At 41.3% G+C, this 12152-nt stretch overlaps 1 pseudogene; it reads right to left on the bottom strand.

The window, feature by feature from the left end:
• Window positions 1-12152, bottom strand: part of LOC139011506 (keratin, type I cytoskeletal 18-like) — a 66613-nt pseudogene that overhangs the window by 34637 nt on the left and 19824 nt on the right.

Genomic DNA, 12152 nt, shown 5'->3' with positions numbered 1-12152 from the left:
TTTCCTAGTCTGGCTTGTCTTCTTATTTTCTTTCTTTTTTTGTCTTTTCTGTAACTGAGCGTTATTTCTATTTTAAGCTCCCACTTGGCTGCAGTAACAGTAATCTTATCAATGGAGGCTCACCCCCTCCCTCAGTGCTGTGTCCAGATTCGGGAATTTCTGAAGTGCCAACATGAAGAGAAGTGGGACACTAGATCTTTGCATCACTGGTCCCCACAAGGATTCTAGGATGCTCTCTGTCCACTCCGGTGCTGGTTTTCAGTCTGGCCCCTCCAATCATGGCGACTGCCTGGCTTGAGGGTCGGGGACATCTGTGGCTTCCTTGCGCTGTGATGTGGCAGAAATCTCTGTGAGATGGCCCTGCTGCCGGCCACAAAACAGTGTTGCTGATGAAGAGCTTGAGGTTTCAGGTTAGGTGCTTGGTCCAGAAAAACCACAGGGAGGAAGAACATAGCAAGGACCTGGCACATAATAAATGCTTAATAAACATTTAGCAGTTGTCACCAATGTTCTGTCGATCATTTTCTCACGTGAGCAGGTTAGTTTGGGAGTATTTTCTCAGCGAACAAATACTTCAGTGCCTGCTGCATTCAAGGCACTTGGAATTAATGTCCTGGTCTTACACCATATTAAAGGATGATTAGGAAACATTTTTTTTAACAGGGCTTCTTTTAAACAGGTTAACAGAAGAAAACCTACACAGTTTCACACATGACAAGAGCCATTTTTGGGGTAACATCTTGTCTTTTATTTTTTTTCTCATTGAATTTAATAAAATGATATAGGTTTCAGGTGTATGGCTCTATAATACATCCTCTGTGTAGCGTATTCTGTGTCCACCACCCAACTCAAGGCTCTTTCCTTCACCACTTATCCTCCCTTAACCCTCTCCTACCTCTCCCCACCCCCTTTCCCTCTGGTAATCACCATACTGTTATCTGTGTTTGAGTTTTATTTTTGTTTATTTTGCTTAATCCCTTTACATTTTTCACCCAGCCCTTAAATCCTCTCCACTTTGACAGCTGGTAGTCTGTTCTCTGTATCTATGATTGTTTCTATTTTGTTTGTTAGTTTATTTTGTGTGTTAGATTCCACATATAAGTGAAATCATATGGCATTTTTCTTTCTCTGACTGGCTTATTTCACTTAGCACAATACTCTCCAGGTCCACCATGCTGTCACAAAAGGTAAGATTTTCTTCTTCTTTACAATTGAGTAGTTTTTCATTGTGCATATGTACCACAGCTATTTTATCCAAGCATCCACTGATGGGCACTTCGGCTGCTTCCAAATCTTGGCTATCTATATATATAAAGGCCTAAGTGACCTAACGACAGAACAACCAGTTGCTATGATACACACTGACCACCAGGGGGCAGGTGCTCAACACAGGTCAGTGCACTCCCACAGCCAACCTCCTGTGGTCGACTAACCTCCCACAGCCCCTCCCCCCGGCCAGCCAACCTCCTCCAGCCCACCCCCTCCTCCAGCCCACCCCCATGGCCCTGATTGGGGTGGGCCTGCTGGCCAACCTCACGTGGTCCCTCCCTGCGGCCAGCTGGGTGGTCAGTGCACTCCCGCAGCCAACCTCCCATGGTCAGCTAACTTCCCGTGGTCTCTTCCCGCAGCCAGCCAACCTCCCTCGGTCCCTTCCCCCTGGCCGGCCCCGGGCTCCGATTGGCCCCGGGCTCCGATCAGGATGGGAGACAGCCCCAATCGGCCCCAATCACTGGCTAGGCTGAGGGACCCCACCCGGGCACGAATTCATACATCGGGCCTCTAGTTGTAAATAACACTGCCAGAAACTTAGGTGTACATATATGCCGGGAGCCAGTCCATCCTTGCTGTTTCAAGGGACCTGGCATATATGGCATACTGTTCTTAATATGTTTGCTCACCTTGGCGCTATGTGTTTTAACCAAGGTCACCTCTCCGAGAAAGGTGGTTTTCCCAGGTAGGGATTTTCCCCTGAAGTTAGGGAGGGGATAAAACTCCTTAACTAGGTGCCAGGCGGGTAGTTAATCACTTTAACTACAAACAATCACGCTTGAGCTACATAATCTTTACTCCCTGGAATGGAGATAAGAAACGCCCTAACTTTTGGAATAGAAATTGATAGGATTAAAATCAACTGGTATAAATACAGATGTAACAAGACAGCAGAGGACAGAACCTAGAGACAAGACTTGGCTGGAGATCCTACACAGAACCTAGAAACAGAACCTATCGAGAGAACCTGGCTGAAGAACCTAGAGAGAGAACCTACACACAGAACCTAGAGACAGGACTTGGCTGGAGATCCTACACAGAACCTAGAGACAGGACTTGGCTGGAGATCCTACACAGAACCTTGAGACAGAACCTAGAGAGAGAACATGGCAAAAGATCCTGGACAGAACCTGGCTACGGAACTTGGCTGGAGAACCTAGACAGAACATGGCAGGAGAACCTGGAGAAGCTGGATGGAGAACCTAGCGAGAGAACATGGCACCAGAACTTGGCTATAGAACCTCTGGTGGGAGAACCTTGCTATGCTGATCAACTGACGTAGCCTCCATGTCATTCCTTCTTCGCCGACTCCATCCACACCTTTGGGGACCCCTGGACCTGCTGGGGCTGGACCCCAACACATATATTCTTTCAAATTAGTGTTTCTGGCTTCTTTGAATATATTCCCAGAAGTGAAATCATTGGGTGATAAGGCAGTTCCATTTTTAATTTTTTGAAGTAATTCCATACTGCTTCCCACAGTGGCTACACCAGTCTGCATTCCCAATAACAGGGCATAGGGTGCCCTTTTCTCCACATCCTGGCCAACACTTGTTGTTTGTTGATAACCATTCTGACAGGTGTGAGGTGATATCTCATTGTGGATTTAATTTGCATTTGTCTCATGATTAGTAACACTGAGAATCTTTTCATATGTCTATTGGTCATTTGTATGTCCTCTTTGGAGAAGTGTCTATTCATGTCCTTAGCCCATTTTTTAATTGGATTGTTTGTTTTTTTGGTGTTGAGTTGTATAAGTTCTTTATAAATTTTGGATATTAACCTTTTATCAGATGTATCATTGGCAAATATGTTCTCCCATTCAGTGGGTTGTCTTTTCATTTTGTTGATGTTTTCCTTTGCTGTGCAAAACCTTTTTAATTTGATGTAGTCTCATTTATTTATTTTTTCTTATGTTTCCTTTGCCCAAGGAGATATATCAGAAAAAATATTGCTATGAAAAATATCTGAGATTTTACTGCCTATGTTTTCTTCTAGGGCAGTAGTTCTCAACCTTCCTAATGCCGCGACCCTTTAATACAGTTCCTCATGTTGTGGTGACCCCCAACCATAAAATTATTTTCATTGTTATGAAGTTGTCATACAGTTATTCTGCTACTGTTATGAATTGTAATGTAAATATCTGATATACAGAATGTATTTTCATTGTTACAAATTGAACATAATTAAAGCATAGTGATTAATCACAAAAACAATATGTAATTATATATGTGTTTTCCGATGGTCTTAGGTGACCCCTGTGAAAGGGTCGTTCGACCCCCAAAGGGTCGAGACCCACAGGTTGAGAACCGCTGTTCTAGGGCATCACCAAGATTGAAGTCCTTGCCTTCCTCCAGCAGGGGGCGGTAGGTGGTGGTCTCAGCCTCCAGCTTGACCTTGATGTTCAGCAGAGCCTCATACCTTTGGGCCTGGCGCTGCCCCTCTGCAGGTCTAGGCCAGCACTGACGCCAGGTGCAGCAGGATCCCGCTGAGCTGTTCCATCTGCATGGCAAGGTGTTTCTCCACCTTCCTCAGGCTGTTCTCCAAACTGACCTTCAGATTTCTCCTAAGTCCAGGTGTCCCCACGAACTGGACCCTGCATCTCAGCTCTGTGAGGGCCATCTCAGCAGCTTTTATATCTGCATTCTGTGAGGTCACCACTGAGGTGCTCTCCTCCATGTGCTGGAACCATTACTTGTCCAGCTCCTCTTGGTTCTTTTTGGCCAATTCATACTAGATCATGTCTACCATGATCTTGCTGAGGTCCTGAGATTTGGGGGCATTCATTTTCACAGTCAACCCAGAATTGGCAATCTGGTTTTGTAAACCATTTACTTTCTCCCTGTGGTTCTTCTTCTTGAGAGCCTCAATCTCTGTCTCCAGATGCAGTCAAGTGACACTGGGGTCATCAATAACCTTTCAGAGCCTATTGAAGTTACTCTCCAAACACTGGCATATGGCCAACTCTATCTCATACTTGACTCTGAAGTCTTTAGCAGCAAGACAGGCATTGGCGATCTGCAGAGCGATACGGGCATTGTCCACAGAACTTGCAAAGATTTGAGCCCTCAGCGTCTCAATGATCTTGAAATAATGCCCCCAGCCTTTGACCTGTGGTCTCTTCTTCAGGTGTCCCAAGATTCTGTTCTCCAGTCTCTGATTATCAGCCTCAAGGCTCCTGACTCTCTCCAGGTAGGAGGCCAGGGAGACATTCAGGCATTGCATAGTCTTCTTGCTCTGGATGCCCCTTATACCCACCAGATACTTTGACATCTCCATAGCCAGACCCCCAGTTGCCCTGCACACTGGTAGAGTAGCACAGAGAGATCCAGGAGCCTGAGACCCCAGCATCTGCAGAGACAGTGGCTGTGCTGCTGGCAGGCTGGCCAGGTGGCTGGGCAATTGCACGGAGCCCAGATTCCATAGTTTGTGAAGAAGTTGGAGCAGGTGCTGAAGCTCCTGTTGTTGAAGGAGGAAGGAGAGAAACTGAAAGTGGGGTTCAAGCAGCAGATGAAAAGTATTTTTTGAGCTACCCTGTCACCAGTGTTTCAATGGTCAGTTTCATTTATTTTCTTTCGTTTTTACTTTAAAAAAAAAAAAAAATGGAGCTTTGGCTGGCAGAACCACTTCACCACTTTTCTGACTGATTGAAGGGCTTTAATGTCAATCAACTGTCCGATGATGAACCTGATAAATCCAGTAAAAGTACATGGTAGGAGGGGGAAAAAGGAGAGAATTAGAGGAAGGGAGGAAGGAAAGAAGTTAGTTTGCCGAAGTCAAGTCTATTCTCAATTGAGACTCTCCTTGCCACTTGACCTTGAGATTTCACATTATTGGTATTTTTGTTGGACTACAGTCACTTCGTCTCTGATATAAAAAATGGCCTCCATCACTTACTTGCAGGTGTAAGAAACATAATGGAGTAAAGAATGTGGGCTTGGACAAAAGACTCACCTGGATTTGATTCTAGTGCCTGTCATTTACTTCTTATAATCTTAGGCAATTTATGTAGTCTCTCTATATCAGGCTTCAGACAGAGAGTGACCCTGAATGGCTATTGTGAGTCATGAACATCTCCCTCAGGGGGACTGAAATTGGTTTACCAGAGATTCATTTACAAGTTTTAAAGCGTGGACTTTGCTACAAAGAAGATGTCTTCAGACTTCCACTTCCAAATAAGGTGAATTAATAGATACTAGAGACTGAAGCCAAGGACAAAACCAGACAAATATATGAAACAATGGTTTTCGAGTCAGTGGACATTAGATAACAAAGACAATCATCCCTGAGAGGAGGGGACAAATTATGTGAGCCCTGCAATGATCCCGGTTAATGTCTGGGGAGAGCGTTAAGGCTGCAGAGCAGGAGAAGGGGCTCAGTCTGAGTTTGGAAAACAAGGCTGAGTATCTAGAGAGCAGCTAGAACTTGCCGGGAAGAGTACTTACTAGATATGAGGGAGAGACACTGCAAGGGAGCTCTAGAGTCTGATGAGGGAATCCCTGAGTCTTTGCTTTCCTATGGATCAGTGGGGGGGGGGGGGGGGGGGGGGGGGGGGGAGGAATGAATTACCAAATGTTCACAAAAGAACCCTCTAAAAGGAATAGAGAAAATAGTAACTACATGGCTCACACAGAAATAAAACATTGTCTGTCTCCAACTCACAGACTAGAAAACTTCATAATTAATAGCTTATCAAGTAGAAAACACAAAAGGGTCTTGACTCCATAGTAGACAATATTAGCTCTAAATTAAAGACGTCACTGGTCCTGCCAACACAGCTTAAAAGCAAGACCCAAAAGGCTCAAACTGTTTCCAAGAAACTGCTTGCCAGACAAAGCTAAGGAATATTTATTTATAAGAATAAGAATTTTGAGCACCCAACAAGATAACATTCACAATGTGTCCAATTAAAAATGATCAAGAATGTAAAAAGCAGAAAAATGTGACCCATAACTAAAAAATAAAAAAACAACCCAATCAGTCATAACCAACCTAGAAATGTCACAAATGATAGAGTCAGTACACTAGGACATTAAAACAGTTATAGTCCATCTATTCTAAGAGCTAGAGATAGAACTATGTTCCATAGAAACATGGAAGTTATCTTAAAAAATAATCAAACATCCAAGGATGAAAACTGTAATGTTTGAGATAAACTGAATCAAATTAATTGCATTGCAGACCAGGCATTGCAGAAGAAAAGATTAATAGACTGAAAGACCTACTATACAACATTAAAAAGAAAGTAAAAAGTGTCCAAATTAAACACAGCATCAGTGAGCTGTGGGGTAATTTGAAGTGTCCTGTGAGATGTGTAATTAGAGACTTTAAATGAGAGGAAGGCTTTGAGGAACAGAAAATATGTGCAATGAAAAAACGGTGGAAATATTTTCAAATCTGATGAAAACTGTACCTTCATAGATCTAAGAAACTCAATAAAACCCAGGCAAAAAGAAAACTACACCAGGGCACGTCGTGATCAAGTTGATCAAAGCAAGTGAGGAAGAAATTTTAAAGCAGCTAGAGAAAGAAGATATATGCATGCAGAGAAGAAAGATAAGGATGGCAGAATATTTCTTGCTGAAAAAAATGCATGAGATACTAATGAGCAGCATCTTTGAAATACTCAAAGAATATGACTGTGTCATAGAATTCGTACCCAGTAAAAATATCTTTCAAAAATATTTTTTAAAAACTTTTTAAGACATACAAAAGGTGAAAGAACTCAGCACCAGCATATGCAGACTACAAGAAAAGTCAAATGTTTCTAAGGTAGAAAGAAAATAGTACCAGCTGGATATATGGACCTACAAAACATACTGAAGACCACTGGAAATGGTAACTATTTGGGTAAATATTTAAGTTTTTTCCTTATCACTTAAATGTGTTGAAACAATCACCTGTTTAATGCAAAAGTAACAACAATATAGAAGAAAATGGATGGCAACATGAAGCAGAAGTTGGGAGGGGAGAAATGAAAGTATTCTATGGTAAGACCCTATGCTACAAGTGAAGTTGTATCACGTAACAGCATTAGAATGAAGACTGTGATAAGTTAACACTTCACAACATAATTGGTAAAGAAAATAGAAGAACTAAACTGCTTGAGCTAATAAACAAGAAAAGGGAGAACAATGACTTAATAAAAAGAAAAAAATCTTAAAAAAAGACAGAAAAAGAGAAAAAGGGAACCAATAAGAGATGGGACAAATAAAAAACAATTAGCAAAGTGATATACTTAAATCTATCCATATCAGTAACAACATTAACTGTAAATATTATAAACACCCCCAAATAAAAAGCAGAAATTGAGAGAGTAATAACATTGAGCAACTAGAACCCTTAGATACTATTAGTGAAAATGTAAATGGACACTCACTTTGGAAAACTCAGTTTGAAAGATTCTTTTAAAAGTTAAAACATCCACCTACCATATGATTCAGCTTATTTACTCCTACATATTTACCAAAGGGAAACGAGATCACATGTCCATACAGACTTGTATATGCAGGTTCATAGCATATTTAGTTGTAATAGCTGTGCAATGGAAATGGCCTGCCTAACTCAATGTGTAAATGTCAAATTGTGGATTGTTTGTATCAATATACTCAACACATGGGTGAATCGTTGCATAATTGTGCTGTGTGAAAGAAGCCAGACAAAATAAGAGTATACACTGTATTATCCCATTTGTATAGCCTTCTAGTAATTTCAAATTAATCTATAATGGCAAGGAAATGAATTAATGATTGCCTAAAGGCTGAAGGGAGGGGGACAGAAGAGAGAGTTTATAAAGGGACATAGTGAACATTCAGGGGTTGTAGATATATGTTCATTATCTTGATTGTGATGATGCTTTCACTATCACACCAAATTGTGCACTTTAGGAATTGTGCACTTTATGTATGTCAATGAGCTTTCAAAAACAAAACAAAAGCGAAAAGAAGCTATATAATTTTTACTCATGGATATATTAGAGATCAATTCATTTGTTATAGAGATCCCTATCCTCCTGGGGCCAATGGGGTCTATAATTGAAGAGGAGTTTCACAAAATTCCATTTGCTCCAGCAAGAATACCTTGAAAATACCCTCCCCAATACTTGCAGCTTGAATGTGATAACCTGTCTTAGACCCCATCATGCCTCAATTCCGTCATGCTCAATGGCTGTTTTCATTGCTTCAAGATTCCTAGGTTATCATCTCTTGACTCTCATCCCCTTATGACTCTACACATACCCTAATCTTACTGTCCCCTACCCACCCCCTACCCCACACACCCTTCCAGTTTCTTCTGAAATTCTTGATTTGCTACTAGCAACGCCCATTGTATACTCAGCCTCTTGTCTGAACATAGTCTTTTCCTTCTTTCTCTGAGACTGGACTACCCCTTGAGAATACCTCTTTCCCGTAGCTTTCTCCATTGCTAGATATTCTCTTTCCTTTTTCCTCACTTGGCCTGAGGGTGGGGTAGATATCCTTCTTGCTTCTCCTTGCCAACTTTGAGACCATTGTTTCTTTGTCTTCTTTCAACCCCAAAGTTTGCTAAAGCTCATGTCAAGAAGCTCGTTATTGTCTAACTCTCCTTGTTGACATGTGCATACATCTTTTCTGCTGACAATTCCATTTTAGTCAACAACTCATTTAAATGGTCCCTTATAGCTGCCCAGAAATCCTTCTACATTTCCACTCTTTTGTTCTCCTAGTTGATTATTTCATCTCAACCTCCAATAACTCCTCACCTCTCCTTACTCTCAGCTGATGGTTTTGCCTCTTATTTTACTGAGAATGTAGAGGCAGCCATAAAGAGAACTCCTATGTGCTCCAGTCCTAAATCTACCAGTTTCCCAGCTACAATCTCCATATGCTTTCCTCCTGATAGATGTTTTCTGTTACCATCTATGCCAAAATTCCTACACATATCAATTGTGCAGAAGGAATTCCTTCTTTCCTACTTTGACATGGCTATAAAGTTGTTCCTGTTCTCTCCTGCCCCTCAATTTTTACTTCCCTTCTGAGTCACTTTATCAGCCTACCAGCATACTATAATAGTTCCACTTAAAAACAAAACTCCCCACATTCATCACTAATTATCATTCTATTTCTGTTCTTCCTTATAGCAAAATTGCCTAACTCATCTTTACTCATTCTTCCTACTTCCTCTGCCCATTCTCAAAGTCCAATCAATCTGTCACTTTCACTCCCCCATCTTACTTTTATTTAGGTATTGATAACTACCATGATGCTAAAACCAATGGTCAATTCTCCTTTCTCTTCTTACTTTACTTTCCAGCATAATTCGACCCAGCTCTTTCCTTGAAAAACCTTTTAAAACTGATCTCCAGAAACTCCAGTATTTGCCATCCTTCTCTCTGATTGCCTACTCCTTTTCAATGTCATTTGCTGGTTCCTGCTCGGCTTCTTGAACTTTAAAAGTTTGACTGCATGCCCAGCCGGTGGGGCTCTGTGGTTGAGCATTGACCTATGAACCAGGAGGTCATGGTTTGATTCCCCTTCAGGGCACATGCTAGGGTTGCAGGCTCCATTCTCAGTGGGGGATGTACAGGTGGGAGCTGATCGATGATTTTCTCTCGTCAATGATGTTTCTATCTCTCTCTTCCTCTCCCTTCCTCTCTGAAATCAATAAAAATATATTTTTTTAAAGTTTGACTGCTCCAGTGCTCACTCCCCGGCCGTCTCTTCAAGGTGATCCTACTTAGTTCCATGGCTTTAAGCACCAGGTATCTGATGATGAACCAAAATTTACAACTTCAACTTGTACGTCTCTTCTAAATTCCAGACTTGTATACATCCAATTGCCTATTAAATATATTCACTTGGAAATTTTTAGTTGTAAGAAGTCCTAGGGATACAATGTATAGCATGGTGACTACAGTTAATAATACAGTATCGTATACTTGGAAGTTGCTGAGAGTGATCTTAAGCATTCTCAACACACACACACACACACACATAGTTAACCATGTTTACTATATGAGGTGATGGATGTGTAAATATCTTGATCTTGGTGCCGAAACCGGTTTGGCTCAGTGGATAGAGCGTCGGCCTGCGGACTGAAAGGTCCCAGGTTTGATTCCGGTCAAGGGCATGTACCTGGGTTGCGGGCACATCCCCAGTAGGAGATGTGCAGGAGGCAGCTGATCGATGTTTCTCTCTCATCGATGTTTCTAACTCTCTATCTCTCTCCCTTCCTCTCTGTAAAAAATCAATAAAATATATTTTTAAAAAAAAATATCTTGATCTTGGTAATCATTCTGTAATGTATATCAAATCATCACATTGCACACTTTAAATATATATAATTATTTTTGTAAATTGTTTATCAGAAAAGTTAATAAATAAATAAATAAATAAATAAATAAATAAATATCTCCACTGGGCTTTAATAGGCATTTCCAATCTAACATATTAAAAGCATAGCTATTAATCATAAAAATTGCAAATCTCCCAGATTTCTTCACCCAGTTCATGGCAACTTCTTCTGGTTGCTCAGGAAGAAAAACTTGGAATCTATCCTTGAATCCTTTCTCTTTTTTTGTAAGGCTTAGTCAATCAGTTGAGAAATCCTATCATCTCTGCTTTAAAATATATCAAGTGTCTGACCACTTTTTGCCCTTAAAAAATATGTCTTATTGATTTTGTGAGAGAGAGAAACATTGATTTGAGAAACACCAATCAGCCACACCCCGACCAGGATGGAACCCACAACCCAGGCATATGCCCTGATGCCCTGACTGGGAATCAAACCAGTGACTCCTCAATTCCCAGGACAAGGTTCAACCAACTGAGCCACATTGGCCAGGGCTACTTTTTACCCTTTTTAATGCTACTACCATCAGCTCTTTCCTGGATTATTGCCATCATCTTCCCCTGGTCTCCTTGTTTGCCCTTGTAGCCCATTAGTCTATTAAGAATATATGCCGAAACCGGTTTGGCTCAGTGGATAGAGCGTCGGCCTGTGGACTAAAAGGTCCCAGGTTCGATTCCGGTCAAGGGCATGTACCTGCATTGCGGGCACATCCCCAGTGGGAGATGTGCAGGAGGCAGCTGATCGATGTTTCTCTCCCATCGATGTTTCTAACTATCTATATCTCTCCCTTCCTCTCTGTAAAAAATCAATAAAATATATTAAAAAACAACAACAAGAATATAACAGCCAGGTGAACTTTCTAGAATAGAACATAACATTCCCTTCTACTCAAAACTTAATTTTCCTGGCTAACAACAGAACTGTAAATTATCATTTGCATATGTGAACATGTGTTTGCAGGTATGTGTGTGCAAGTGCATGTGTGTGCATACATTGTTGTTCACTGGTTTACATTTAACCCATCTCTAGTTAATTACTTTAAACGGTGCGATCTCTGGATAGATTTGTTGTTGTTGTTGTTGCTAAGGCGGTGGTGGTAGTGACTATTTGCTTTTTTTTACATAGTTAAATTGTTCCAGCATTATTTGTTGAAAAGACTGTCCTTTCTCCATTGAATAATATTGGCAACTCTTATTCTCACAAATCAGTTACTCATAATGATTGATTTTGTCAGTCAATTTTGGCTCTAAAAAGACTTAATTCAGGAAGCCTGCATGAAAGCTCCAGTAGGGGGACCTCCCTGTGGGGAAGCATGGGACTTGGTTGGAAGGTCTGTAGGGAGGAATCCCTGAAAGGTCGGAGGCCTCTGGGAGACCTGACCGAAGGCGGCAGCCCCTGCCTTGACCTTTCCAAACAAGTCTGACCCCCCAGGTGTTTTACTAGAATCTTTATGTTTAGACTTCAAATCGTCCTTGTTTGAAAGACACTACAGATACGGGTGTTTTCTCAAGGATGCTTACCCTGCTGATTGTATCTAGAGGTTAATTTTACTT

This window comes from Myotis yumanensis, unplaced genomic scaffold (assembly GCF_028538775.1).
Source record: "Myotis yumanensis isolate MYYU_CA2020_CCGP unplaced genomic scaffold, mMyoYum1.0.hap1 SCAF_5, whole genome shotgun sequence".
Lineage (NCBI taxonomy): Eukaryota > Metazoa > Chordata > Mammalia > Chiroptera > Vespertilionidae > Myotis > Myotis yumanensis.
The sequence above is the reverse complement of the archived record's forward strand: the minus strand, read 5'-3'. Positions and strand labels throughout refer to the sequence as shown.